Raw genomic sequence first — 15,017 nt, forward strand, 5'->3', positions numbered from 1 at the left:
TAACGTTAATTTCATTTTGCTTCTCGCAATCCCATTCAACTCTCCCTCGATTCACCTGCCGCCCAATGAAACGGGTCAATTTACACCGACCTATTAATCTATCAACCAATAACAATGCAATTTAACATGAGGGAGGAAAGCAGAGCACCTGAGGAAAATCTACACGGCCACAGGATCAGGTCATCATTCAACATAGGTTTAATTTAGTTTAGAGATACAACGCAGAAACTTCGGCCCACCAAGTCTGCGCTGACTAGCGATCCGCGCGCACTAACACTATCCTACACACTCTGGGGTCAATGTACATTTGTGTTTGTATACTCAGTATAAGTGTAAGTTGTTCCTAGTGTGTGTAGGGTAGTGTTAATGTGCGAGGATCGCTGGTCGGTGCGGACTCGGTGGGCTGAAGGGCCCGTTTCCACGCTGTATCTCTAAACTAAATTAAACTAGACTAAAAACGACAGCAGGATCTTGATCAGCTGGGCAAATGGGCTGAGAAATGGCTGATGGAGTTTAATGCAGTTAAGTGCGAGGTGTTGCATTTTGAGATGTCAAACTAGGGCAGGTCCTTCACAATGAATGATAGGGCCCTGGGGAGTGTTGTGGAACAAAGGGAAATTTTGGAGTAAAAGTGCTTACTTCCCTGAAAGTGGTGCCTCTGGTAGATAGGATGGTAAAGAAGACATTTGATACATTGGCCTTCAGCAACACATTGGTGAGGCCACAATTGAAGTACTGTGTTCAGTTTTGGTCACCTTGCTGTACGAAGGATGTTATTAAGCTGGAAAGAGTGCAGAGAAGATTTACGAGGATGTTACAAGAACTCGAGGGCCTGAGCTATAGGGAAAGGCTGGGTAGGCAACGATTTTATTCCTTGGGGAGCAGGAGGCTGAGATGTGATACAGTGTATAAAACCTTGAACGGAATAGATAGAGTGAATGCACAGACTCTTTTACCCATGGTAGGGAAATCAAGCACCTGAGGACATAGATTTAACATGAGACAGGCAATATTTAATAGGAACATGAGGGGCAACGTGTTCACTCTGGGAGTGGTAGGTATATGGAATGAGCTGCCAGAGGAGGTAGTTAAGGTAGGTGTTATAACAGTATTTAAATAACGTACAATGTTTTGAGGGATATGGGCCAAATGTGGGCAAATGGCACTAGCTTAGGTGAGGCATCTTGGTCAGCATGAATGAGTTGGGCCAAAGGGCATGTTTCCATGATGTATGACTCAATGACCGTATGACCAGGACTGCACACAGTACTTCACGCGCAGCCTATCCAACGTTTTACACCACTGTAACATGACACCCAACCCTCACACTCAATTCCTCAGCTGGTCAAGTCAAGCATACCATGGGACCCTCCTCACCACCCTGTCCACCTGTGTTTCCACCTTCAGGAAATGATGCAGTTGTACCCAAAGATCTTTCTGTTTAATGGCACTTCCCAGGGCCCTGCCATTCACTATAGTACGTGTATATGTAAATAGCTCGTTCTAAACTCCCCCCAGTCTAGTTTCAGTCAATAAAATACTGAATCAAGCACTTGAGCAACTAAACTTTATTTTGGATAACACAACACAAATTCGCCTATACAATACCTAACCACCGCGGGTTCGATCCTTGTATCTGCCTGGCCAAGCCCTTCTAGCCTCGTGCAAGCAGAGACACTACAAAATGTCACACAGTCCCAAGCGTTCTTCCAGAAGATCGACATCTGACCTCGTGGGAGCTACCTTTTATAGGTCCCCGAACCTTGAGGGGCTGAACCACATGGGGGTGGTCTTTTTATAAACCAATTAAACATATTAATAATAACAGTACATAATTGACAGTTCCAAAACCCAATAATACAATCTTGAATACATTGTATTTGAAAGAAGCTTCTAGAAAGAAGCAAACAAGAATAAAAATTGCAACATGTGCCCTGGGATTCAAACAGTTTCTCCAAGGCTCAACAGTTTGACCAATCATCAATTAACAGGATGACCATCTCGCAACATTATTTATACTATTTACAATGCCCTTGCAGCAATCCAATCGAATTGAGGTTTGTTTGCAAAACTGCTATACATTTTATCAATTTAGGAGAAACAAGGAGAACACCTGAATCCCTCACCATCCCGAATACCAGTCTGAGCCTAGACTGGCTGGTGCCATCCAAAGCCTGTAAATTTCAGCTGACAAGAGTAATAGCCCTGTCCCATGGTGCGAGCTCATTCCAAGAGCTCTCCCGAGTTTAAATAAAATCAAACTCGTAGTAAGCACGAAGAATGAACGTAGCGGTTACGTCGGAGCTCGAGGACGTCTCTTAGCGTTAACGGCAGGTACTCGGGAAGACTCGCTAACAGCAGGTAAGCACGGGATGACTCGTGAAGATTTTTCAACATGATGAAAAATGTCCACGAGAGCCCCGAACACCGACGAGTGGCCATTACCGTAAATTTCTGAGTTCGAATCAGGGCAAACTCGGGAGAACTCTTGGAATGAACTCGTAACGTGAGACACGGCTTTTAAGCAATTCTGACAGGTGCAGGGATTTTCCATTTTATGGTGTCTTTAATTTAGCCCGTATTTACATATACTGCCCCTGCATTTAACTTCTCAAATGCATCACTATAGCCACTTGCCTGAGATAAATATGGAAAAGAAAAGAAATGCTTCATCTGCCAGATCCCTCTATTTGAAAGACGTAGTTGAAAATAACACTCTCATCCAGCTACTATTCTGTTCCAAGCAAATTTCCGGACAAGCCTACAAGTATTACATTGAAATACTGCAACTGGAGCTGTTACAAACACATTAAATGTTTGTGCTAAGTTTATGGTGAATGGAGTTTACAAAACTCAGTCAGCATGAAATTCCATTCGTGCCCAACATATTAATCCCCAATTACAGATTTCTGGACAGATTGAGGAAGGTATTCATAATAAACGGATGCCAATTACAGGAACATCTGCAATATACATTAACACCACGACCAACAAATAACTCTTGAGCTCTGAATAAAGTCAACAACAAGGGGCGGCACAGTTGCTGCCTTACTTAGTGAGCCGCAGGGCCTGTTTCTGCGCTGTTACCCGTTAAACTGAAAAGCATTTCTCAGATTGGTAATAAGTTAAATGTGATGACAATATAGTAGGCTATGCAGTTTTTGGAGTTTGCCTGTTAAGGCAATGTTATATGTTATAACATATTAGATGACCCGTGGACCCGTTGGGTCCCCGTTGGGTCCCCGTTGTGATGCCAGAGATCCCCATTGTGACGATCTGAAAATGACAATCTGAAAATGGCGGCGGACCCGGCATACCTCCCCCAACTGCGCAGGCGCGGCTGACGTGCCTGGCAAGTAGGTATAAAGTAAATTAAAGTTTATAAAGGGAAATACTTAGTAAAATCGAACAAAACTTGCTACTGCACATCCCAGGCGAATGGTGAGTAAATTGGGCCTAAAATTTTCGCGCTATCGTGTCACATTTTGGCTGTATTTTGGGAACATACCTACATACATACATACATACATACATACATACATACATACATACATACATACATACATACATACATACATACATACATACAAACAAATATATATACATGCAAGATGAGAGTTTTAGTTATGTATAGATATCTTGTGTGGCGAGTCCAAGAAGAAATATATATATACTATGTGATACGACTTTTGATACATTGTTAATTTGACATATTGAACAATCATTTCTCCAGTAATTTGTGTCTTTGTTTTGTAAATCAGCTTCTACAGTTGCTTGTGTCTTCATTTAACTACTTCTGTTAGCTGGGTACTTTTGATTGATTGATTGATAGACTTTATTAATCCCCTTATTCAGGGGAAATTCTGATGTCCTTGCAGCACACTAATAAAAATACAACACAGTATTCATGAAGAAATTCAACACCAAAACATAAAAACATCCCCCCACAGTGATTCCCACTGTGGGGGAAGGCACAAAGTCCAGTCCCCATCCTCTTGTCCACCCAAAGTCGGGCCTATTGAGGCCTCCACAGTCGCCGCCACGGCGCCCGATGTTCTCGCCGGCTGATGGTACTCCGGCGTCGGGAGAACCCCCAGCGGCTTGGGGTGCCAGGAACGGCCGCCTTCCCACCGGAGCCTGCGGCTTCCAAGCCAACAGACCACGCCAGACGGAGCTCTGCACACTGGTGATCTCGGCGAGATGTAAGTTCAACGTCGCAGCTGGCCGCTCCGCAGAACCGCGGATAAATGATGTTTTTTATGAACCCATCTTCGTTATTTACATCACGTAATAGCAATGATGAATACATTTCAAAAGTATATTTAGAATCAATCACTATGTTGAGCTTTGGCCATGTTTACATCGATCATTATCCTGCCGTAAGGGACGACTTTTTAAAATTAATTTACATTCATTTTCGGGATATGGGCAATTCTAGTCAAGTTTATTGTTATCTGCACAGGTTTGATGAGGTACAGGTACAGGGAAACTCTTGCTTTGAGCAGCTTGATAGACACATAGACAACACACAAAACACAAATGATACAAGACTGGGGGAAAAAAAAGACTGCGCAAAACCAAGGCACGTCACAGTGGTGGAGTGGTAGACTTATATCGCCAGAGACCCTGGGTTCAATCCTGACCTCGGGTGCTGTCTGTACGGAGTTTGTACGTTCTCCCTGCGTTTTCCCCAAGTGCCCCGGTTTCCTCCCACACTCTGAAGAAGTGCGTGTTTGTAGGTTAATTGGCTTTGGCTTTGGTAAAAATGGTAAATTGTCCCTCGTGTGTAGGATAGAGCTAGTATACGGTGTGATCACTGGTCGGCACGGACTCGGTGAGCCGAAGGGCCTGTTTCTGCGCTGTATCTCGAAAGTCTAAAAACACGAGTGCAAAAACATAATTAGAAAACAAGTACCCGGCAGTTGTTGTGGAGGAACGGTGAGAGTTATGCCGATCGATTCAAGGACTTGATGGTTATAGGAAGCCATCTTTGCTGGTAATGTCAGCATTTATCGCCTATCTCTGATTGCCCTTGGGATGGTAGTGGTCAGCTGACCACTACAGACCTCTGTAAAGGTCCCTCAACAGGGCCGTTAGAGAGGGAGTTCCACAACATAATCCTAATAACAATGAAGGGCCAGCGATAGACTTCAGTGTGATCTTGCTGTGCCCAAATTCAGTAGCTAGGTCAAACAGCTGCCTTTTTGGCCTGTCATTATTGTTTCTATTCTGTACATATTAGTAGTAGTGCAACTAAATGGATTGCTTGGTCATTCAAAGGCTATTTAAGAGTCAACCGCATTGGTGGGTCTATAGCCCTATCAAGGCCAACGTAGAACATGGAACAGCATGGCACAGGAACAGATCCTTTGGCCCACAATATCTCTGCCAAACATGATGCCAAGACAAACTAAACTCATCTAGCCAACGCATGAACCAAATTCCTTTATTCCCTACATATCCATGCACCTATCATAAAACCTCTTAAATTCAACAGAGAGCTTTCAAGAGAGAGCTAGATAGGGCCCTTAAAAATAGCGAAGTCAGGGGATATGGAGAGAAGGCAGGAACAGGGTACTGATTGGGGATGATCAGCCATGATCACATTGAATGGCGGTGCTGGCTCGAAGGGCCAAATGGCCTACTCCTGCACCTATTGTCTATTGTAAATTCACGATTTAATCTGTCCACCACCACCCCTGGCACTGTGTTCCAGGCACTCATGCAAAAAACACATCGCCCTTAAATATTACCCCTCTCACCTTAAAGCAATGGCCGCTCCTTTTTAGTTTAGTTTAGAGATACAGTGTGGAAACAGTGTGCATCGACAGGCGATCCCCCCCACACATTAACTCCATCCTATACACACTAGGGGCAATTTACACACATATGCCAGCCAATTAATCTACAAAGTAGGTCTTTGGAGAGTGGGAGGAAAGCGAAGATCTCGGAGAAAACCCATGCGGTCACGGGGAGAACGTGCAAACTCCGTACAGACAGCACCTGTGGTGCTGGCACCACCGTGCCCTTTCTTTAACATTTGCACCCTGGGAAAACGGTTCCGACAGCCTTTCCTATCTATGCTTCTCGTAACTTTGTATATTTCAATCTGGTCCCTCCTCCAACTCTGACATTCCAGAGAAAAACAATCCATGTTTGTCCCTGTAGCTAAGTGCCCTCAAATCCAGGCAGAACTCTGGCAAACCTCTTCTGCACCTTCTCCAAAGCGTCTACATCCTTCCTGTTAATGGGGCAACCAGGCGAGGGGAAGACAGCTTTTTACTGAATAACATCAATGAATTGGATTTGGGTGATGGGGGGTTGGCTTACTCCTGCTCCTAATTCTTCGGTTCTTAGTGGAAATAAAATTTAGCCTGCTCAGACATTTGGATGTCACAAACCTTTTTCCATTGATTTAAAAGAAGTCAGGAAATTGGAGTAGTGGCCACGTTCGTAAGCGATCTGGGATGCAAGAAGAAAACTCTGCAGTGGCAAAGATCCACCAGAACAAAGAAAATGTTCTGAAATAGTGACACATCCAGACACATCCTTACATAATGACTGAACAGTTCTGGTCAGAACCCGGGGAGAACATTGTTAAGGTGAGGCTATTGTCAATTAGGAGTTCTATAGAAGGAGAGAGATACAAAAAGCTGGAGTAACTCAGCAGGACAGGCAGCATCTCTGGAGGGAAGGAATGGGTGACATTTCGGGTAGAGACCTTTCTTCAGACTATAGAAGGAGAGGTCTCTTCTATACACATTACCAGAAATCTTCCCAGAATGAGGGTTTGCATAATCCTGTAACCAAGTCTCCACAGTATTCCATTGAGGCAAGTATTGATTAGAACTGTAGTTCATTGTTTCTTAGTAATTGAATACATTTTGGGCGGCACGGTGGCGTGGAGGTAGAGCTACTACCTTGCTACCCACCTGCTACCTTACTGTGCCACCCTCAGATGTTGAAGTACTCAGCAGGTCAAGCAGCAACAGTGGAGACAGAAACAGAGTTAACTTTTCATGGCCAATAACTTTAATCAGAATTGGGAACATTCGGGGCAGCACGGTGGCACAGCGGCAGAGTTGCTGCCTTATGCCCCTGTCCCACTTAGGAAACCTGAACGGAAACCTCTGGAGACTTTGCGCCCCACCCAAGGTTTCCGTGCAGTTCCCGGAGGTTGCAGGTGGTTGCCGGAGGTTGCAGGTAGTGGAAGCAAGTAGGGAGACTGACAAAAACCTCCGGGAACCGCATGAAAACCTTGGGCGGGGTGCAAAGTCTCCAGAGGTTTCCGTTCAGGTTTCCTAAGTGGGACAGGGGCATTACAGCGCTTGCAGCGCCGGAGACCCGGGTTCGATCCTGACTACAAGTGCTGCCCGTACGGAGTTTGTACGTTCTCCCCGTGACCTGAGATATTCGGTTTCCTCCCACACTCCATAGACGTACAGGTTTGTAGGTCTTGGTGTAAATGTAAATTGTCCCGAGTGTGTGTAGGACAGTATTAATGTGTGGGGATCGCTGGTCGGTGCGGACTCGGTGGAAAATGTATGGTTGTTGGTTTTACGCTTTCTCCTTTGACTAAGAACATCGACTGAATGATGAAGAAGTAAATCTTTTTTTAGGCACTGGGATGATGGTGGTTAATTAACAGAAATATTTTCTGACCCGGGAAGAAAATACAGTGTTATATGTCAGGTTTTCCAAGAAACGATATCATCTTCTAACCTTGTGTGTGGTCTTTCGTTCATTGCCAACCCCATAAAGAGTTTTGCTGAGGGGCAACTCTACATCAAATATCAAGCATTGAACTTCACTTGTGTACCTTGCCAGGACCAACAGCATTTCAGTCTCAAGAGTCTGAAGAAGGGTCTTGATCCGAAACATTGCCCATTCCTTCTCTCCAGAGATGCTGCCTGTCCCACTGAGTTACTCCAGCATTTTGTGTCTATCTTCGGTTTAAACCAGCATCTGCAGTTCTTAAGTATTCATGATATTCAAATAGTATTTCAGTATGTTCCCATGTCAACGTATTAGTTCCTGACCAGCCAAACTTATGCACAGAGAAGCTCTGGGGTCCATGCATACCCCATTGACGTCTGCACATGGCATCTACCACAACTCTCTGAGGGTTGTCCCAGTGCTACTGCTGCCAACCTGTGTTCTTGTGAAGATGTTGCCGATACTAGGTACTTTTCTGCAGCAGCCTGACCACACTGGCATTTATTTAGAAGGTAGACACAAAACGCTGGAGTAACTCAGCGGGACAGGCAGCATCTCTGGAGAGAAGCAATGGTCGACGTTTCGGGTCAAGACACTTCTTCAGACATTGCCAGTTCTTCACAGGCATTTACTGTACGCAGATGCCGAGAAGTGTGTTCAGCTCTGGCTGAACAACTTCTAATCTTGTGTGTGGGTGTCGATAAGAAGAAGACTGGCATTTATTTAGTTTAGTTCAGTTTAGAGATACAGCGCGGAAACAGGTCCTTCGGCTCACCGAGTCCGCGCCGACCAGCGATCACCTCACCTCGTGCACTAGCACCGTCCTACACAAACCAGGGACAATTTATAATTTTTTGCCGAAGCCAATTAACCTACAAACCTGCACGCCTTTGGAGTGTGGGAGGAAACCGGAGAACCTGGAGACAACCTGCATGGTCACGGCGAGAACATACAAACTCCGTACAGATAGCACCCATGGTCAGGGTCAAACCCAGGTCTCTGGTGCTATAAGGCAGCAACCCTCCTGCTGCACCTCCGTACGGCACAATGGGGATATTGCCTATCCCTACTTGCTCAGAAACAAAGTGGTGGTGAACCTTTTTTGAATGGCAGCTGCCCTGGTAATAATGCTCTCATAGTGGGGTAGAAGATTCCAACTATACAGTGATGTAGGAACAATATATTTCCAAGAGAGAAGGAATGGGTAATAATTTGGGTTGAGTCCCTTCTTCCTTGACCCGAAACGTCACCCATTCCATCTCTCGAGGGATGCTGCCTGACCCGCTGAATTACTCCCGCACTTTGAGTCCATCTTCAGTGTAAATCAGCATCTGCAGTTCCTTCTTACACACTATATTTCCAAGTCACAATGGCATGGACTTGGAGCGAAATCTGCAAGGTGCTGGTGTTCCCATGTACCTGCTGCCATAGTCTTTCTTGGTGACAGAGGTTGTGGATAGAAACATAGAAAGGAGGTGCAGGAATTGGCCATTTGGCCCCTTTGAGCCAGCACCGCCATTCAATATGATCATGGCTGATCATCCAGAATCAGTACCCTATTCCTGCTTTTTCCCCATAATCCCTTTTTTCCGTTGGCCCGAAGAGCTCGATCTAACTCTCTCTTGAAACCATCCAGTGAATTGGCCTCCACTGCCTTCTGTGGCAGAGAATTCCACAGATTCACAACTCTCTGGGTGGAAAGGGTTTTCCTCATATCACGCCTAAAAGACCTACCCCTCATTCTTAAACTGTGATCCCAGGTTCTGGACTCCCCCAACATCGGGATCGTTTTTCCTGGATCTCGGAGTTAGAATTGGAAAAACCTAAGTGAGTAACTGCAGTGTGTTTTTAAGAATGGTTTGCTGAAGTTAAAGGGAAACAACGACTAGATGCATGTTGTTCCATTGCACTCCAAGCACACACCATTTTAGACCGGGGATATTCTTGTCAATGGTGAGCATCTACCATCCAACAAGCAGGTAAAGAAAAGTAATCGACCCAAAATATTGTAATTTTGCAGAGTTTTCTGTTCTGCATGTTTGGACCATCTTTTGGAAATGATCCACTCCAGTGGTGCAAATATGACTTGCTACTCAAGCATAACGCAAAGTACCGGAGGAACCTGGTGGGTCAGGCAGCATCTGGGGAGGGAATGAATGGATAATATTTTGGGTCAGGACCCATTATCAGCCCGAATGTCACCTGTCCATTCGCTCCATAGATGCTACCTGACCTGCTGGGTTAACATAGAAAATAGGTGCAGGAGCAGGCCATTCGAGCCATCACCGCCATTCAATATGATCAATTCAATTCAATTCAACTTTATTGTCATTGCACAAATACAAGTATAGGTACAACGAATTGCAGTTAAGCGTCTGGTCATAGTCATAGTGCAAGATAGTAGAAATAAAAATACAAATACAAAGTTGGCATACAATAAAAGTAAAAAAAAATACTGGTTAACAATGTGTGGATTGTGGATGAATTGAAACTGATACATAGGCAGATAACTGTATGCAAGTGGGAGAGTCTAAGGATGGCTAGCGTCGGGACTCCGAGTTCAGCAGTGTAATGGTGTTGTTGAAAAAGCTGTCCCTCAGCCTGCTTGTGCGAGACCTGAGGCTCCTGTACCGCCTCCCTGATGGGAGGAGGGCAAACAGTCCATGGTTAGGGTGAGAGGGGTCCTTGATGATTTTCCCGGCCCGTCTCAGACACTGTTTTCGGTGGAGGGCATCCATGGCACTGATGATTTGCTGAGCGGTTTTCACCACCCATTGCAGTGCCTTCCTGTCAGCTGTGGTGCAGCTGCTGTACCATACCGTGAAGCAGGTGGTCAGGATGCTTTTGATGGTACAGCGGTAAAAGTTGGACAGGATCTGGGGGGACAGGTGAGCTTTCTTGAGCCTCCTCAGAAAGTAAAGGCGCTGCTGCGCCTTTTTGATCAATTTGGTGGTATTGAGGGACCAGGACAGATCCTCTGAGATGTGTACCCCGAGGAATTTGTAGTTGGAGACGCGCTCCACCTCAGTCCCGTTTATGTGGATGGGGGTATGTCTGCCCCCTCTGTTCTTCCTGAAGTCAACAATTATTTATTTCGTCTTCTTAGAGTTGAGGACGAGGTTATTATTGGCACACCAGGCTGCCAGGTTCTGGACCTCCTCCCTATAGGCTGATTCGTTGTTGTCACTGATCAGTCCTACCACCGTGGTGTCATCGGCAAATTTTATGATGGTTGAGTCATGGCTGATCATCCAAAATCAGTACCCCCCCCCCCGGTTCCTGCTTTCACCCCATATACCTTGATTCCGTTAGCCATGAGCTAGATCTAACTCTCTCTTGAATACATCCAGTGAATTGGCCTCCACTGCCTCTGTGGCAGAGAATTCCACAGATTAACAACTCTCTGTGTGAAAGTGCTGGTTCCTACAGCACTTTGTGGTTTGCTCAAGATTGCAGCATCTGCAGTCTCCCGTGTCTCACTTTTTATTGCTACTTAACAGCGTGTGCCTGTTTGTTGCACTTAATTGTGGTCCTGGGGCTAGGCCTCTAAAACCCTCAACCATCTTTGAGGGAAATTTGACTCCACACAGTGGAATGTTTCCCTTGGAGTCCATCGTTCACAGTTTGCCAAGGTGTCTTAATGCCACGTTCAACTAAAGGCTGCATCGATGTCAATGGCTGTCCCCCTTAACTCAAGTCATGTGTACTTAGTGAAACCTAAACTGGAGAGTAGCACTGTTTCAAGAAGGGTCTCAACCCAGAATGACACCGATTACTAGGATGCTGCCTGTAAGGAGTTTGTACCTTCACCCTGTGACCTGTGTGGGTTTCCTCCTACACACCAAAGCCGCACAGGTTTGTAGGCTAATTGGCTTGGGTAAAACTGTAAATTGTCCCTAGTGTGTCGGATAGTGTTAGTGTGCGGGGCGATCGCTGGTCATTATAAGTGATAGGACTAGAATTGAACATGAGCATAAGATGCAAAAGGTGGCAATGATGTTCCTTCAATTTGTCCCCATGGAAGAATGTCATAAGTGATAGGAGCAGAATTAGGCCATTTGGCCCATCAAGTCTACTCCGGCATTCAATCATGGCTGATCTATCTCTCCGTCCTAACCCCATTCTCCTGCCTTCTCCCCAAAACCCCTGATGCCTGTACTAATCAAGAATCTATCTATCTCTGCCTTAAAATTCTCCACGGACTTGGCCTCCACAGATTCACCCCCCACTGACTAAAGAAATTCCTCCACATCTCTTTCCTGAAGGAAAGTCCTTTCATTCTGAGGCTATGACCTTTAGTCCTAGACTCTCCCACTAGTGGAATCATCCTCTGCACATCCACTCTATCCAAGCCTTTCACTATTCTGTATGTTTCAATGAGGTCCCCCCCTCATTCTTCTAAACTCCAGCGAGTACAGACCCAGTGCCGACAAACGCTCATCATAGGTTAACCTAATTCCTGGGATCATTGGAATGTTTCCCTTGGAGCCCATAGTTCACAGTTTGCCAAGATGCCTGCCTGCCACATTCAACTAAAGGCTGCATTGACGTCAATGGCAGTCACTCTCAACTCAGGTCATCTGTACTTAGTAAAACCTAAACCGGAGAATAGCTGAGAAGACCATGTAACATCAGATCCCCAGCCCATCCCAAAGCCCACACCTGGAGTATTGCGTACAGTTTTGGTCTCCTAATCTGAGGAAAGACATTCTTGCCATAGAGGGAGTACAGAGAAGGTTCACCAGACTGATTCCTGGGATGGCAGGACTTTCATATGAAGAAAGACCGGATAGACTCGGCTTGTACACGGTAGAATTTAGAAGATTGAGGGGGGATCTTATAGAAACTTACAAAATTCTTAAGGGGTTGGACAGGCTAGATGCAGGAAGATTATTCCAGATGTTGGGGAAGTCCAGAACTAGGGGGTCACAGTTTAAGGATAAGGGGGAAGTCTTTTAGGACCGAGATGAGAAAATCATTTTTTACACAGAGAGTGGTGAATCTGTGGAATTCTCTGCCACAGAAGGTAGTTGAGGCCAGTTCATTGGCTATATTTAAGGGGAAGTTAGATGTGGCCCTTGTGGTTAAAGGGATCAGGGGGTAAGGGATGGGATACTGAGTTGGATGATCAGCCATGATCATATCGAATGGCGGTGTAGGCTCGAATGCACCTATTTTCTATGTTTCTATGTTTCTATGAGTGTATAGAAAAAACCGATGAAAGCCAGAGACATGGACTCCCAACTGCAGGCACCTCAAAGCATTGGAAACATATCACTGGTGCTGTCTCGCAAAATCCTCCACTTGCAAGATTACAAAAACCAAAAGCAGCATCCGCTCTGAACTCAACATCCCCAGTTGCCTCCAATGGGCAGTGCGTGTGGCTAGCCACCGAGCAGCAGGCTTTCTCCGAGATCTCCGGTTTCCTTCCACACTCCAAAGACGTACTGGTTTGTAGGTGAATTGGCTGGGTGTAAATGGAAAATTGTCCCTAGTTGTAAGATAGCGTTAATGTGCCGGGATTGCTGGTCGGTGCGGACTCGGTTTGCTCAAAGGGCCTCTTTCCACACTGGATCGCTAAACTAAACTATAAATTAAACCCAGTGTTTAAGAAGGAACTGCAGATGCTGGAAAATCGAAGGTACACAAAAATGCTGGAGAAACTCAGCGGGTGCAGCAGCATCTATGGAGCGAAGGAAATAGGCAACGTTTCGGGACTTCGCTCCATAGATGCTGCTGCACCCGCTGAGTTTCTCCAGCATTTTTGTGTACCTATAAATTAAACCCATCCTGGCTCCGACATAGTTAGTAATTTTTTCATTATTCTCCTGTCCTATCCCTACATACTTTGCGATTTGTTTCCCCCTTCAAGTGTCCGTGCTTGGCTACGCGCAGATCCAAAATATATTTACACAAAGACTCTGGAGAGAGATTTATAAAATTATCTTTTAATGCAACATAAAACTGTATTGAAAATTCCCTTTGTCAAAGCTTATCTCACAAACAATATTATTTTGAGTGTAAAAAAAAATCAAAAGTCATAGAAAGGTTGCTAAATCCTTCCCCACCCCTCCCGAACCTGAAAATAAACATCTGTGCTATATTTACAGATAAATCATCACTCAAGGCACTGAGTTATTGTTAAGCTTCAGCTTCCGCTGATAATCCAACCACTTTGTCCATTTGAAAGCCATTGTGCCTCAGTGTTAAGTCTACGCAAGGTTAGCGTGGCACCTCCTCGCCGCAGCGAGACAAGCACGTATCCATCCAGTGTTTCGCCCAGAAAATTATTCCAGTCCATCTTCCACGGACTGAAAAGCCTTCACTTCTGGCGCGCACAGATACCACTGACTTTTCGAAAACTTTGAAGAGGGATTCACAACGTTGGATTTCCTCTTTGCTGCTAATAATTGAGAGAGGAAAAAACCTCCCAAAAATCACAAAACTAAATTCTATACGAAAGTGACGAAACAAGGCCTCTTCCCTTTGAGTGTGCAAATTCGTTTTCATTCAATCCAACAATTAAAACTCTATACAGACCATATGCATAATTGCCAGTTAAAATCGAAAACAATATTAAACTATTCACATATTTTTAATCACTAATTCCACTCATGCAGCAAGATGGTGTTCACCTAAAGCTGGAGACACAGGAAGCTTCACTTAGCAGTCTAAGTCCTACAAAGTGTGTATATTTATTTTCATAAATGCAATTCAGCCATCGTGGCTGCACCTCTCCCGGTTTTCAAAGCTCAGGCGAAACAAAATGATCAGGAAATGAATATCAATATAAAAGGGCAGCGGAGAAGGTCGGCACTTGGAAACTTCCTTCATTTCGGCTAAAAAGTGTCTTCACAAATCCTTCACGAATACATCAAACTTTGTGCATAGGACAGATGACAGTGCAAACAAGAAGGGACATGAACGTCGTCACAGAAAACGAGAAGGCAAATGCTGAAGCCATGGCGTGGAGACCTTGCTGGCTATAGGCTGCTTGTGAAGGCCTGGCGATGGCCTTGCTAAGGGGGAAACAAACAATCTTTTGAACTGCGAAGAAAACTGAGAACTGATCGGCTTCTCACCGGTGGTAGGAGTTATATATTTTGAAGTGAAACCATTCTACCATCGATGCTGGTTTACACCGAAGATAGACATAAAATGCTGGAGTAACGCAGCGGGACAGGCAGCATTTCTGGAGAGAAGGAATGGGTGACGTTTCGGGTCGAGACACTTCTACGGACTGAGAGGCAGGGGAGAAGGGGAGTAAGGTGTGAATACGAGAGACATCAAAGGGGATGTAG

Source organism: Amblyraja radiata, chromosome 15 (assembly GCF_010909765.2).
Source record: "Amblyraja radiata isolate CabotCenter1 chromosome 15, sAmbRad1.1.pri, whole genome shotgun sequence".
In the NCBI taxonomy this organism is placed as follows: domain Eukaryota; kingdom Metazoa; phylum Chordata; class Chondrichthyes; order Rajiformes; family Rajidae; genus Amblyraja; species Amblyraja radiata.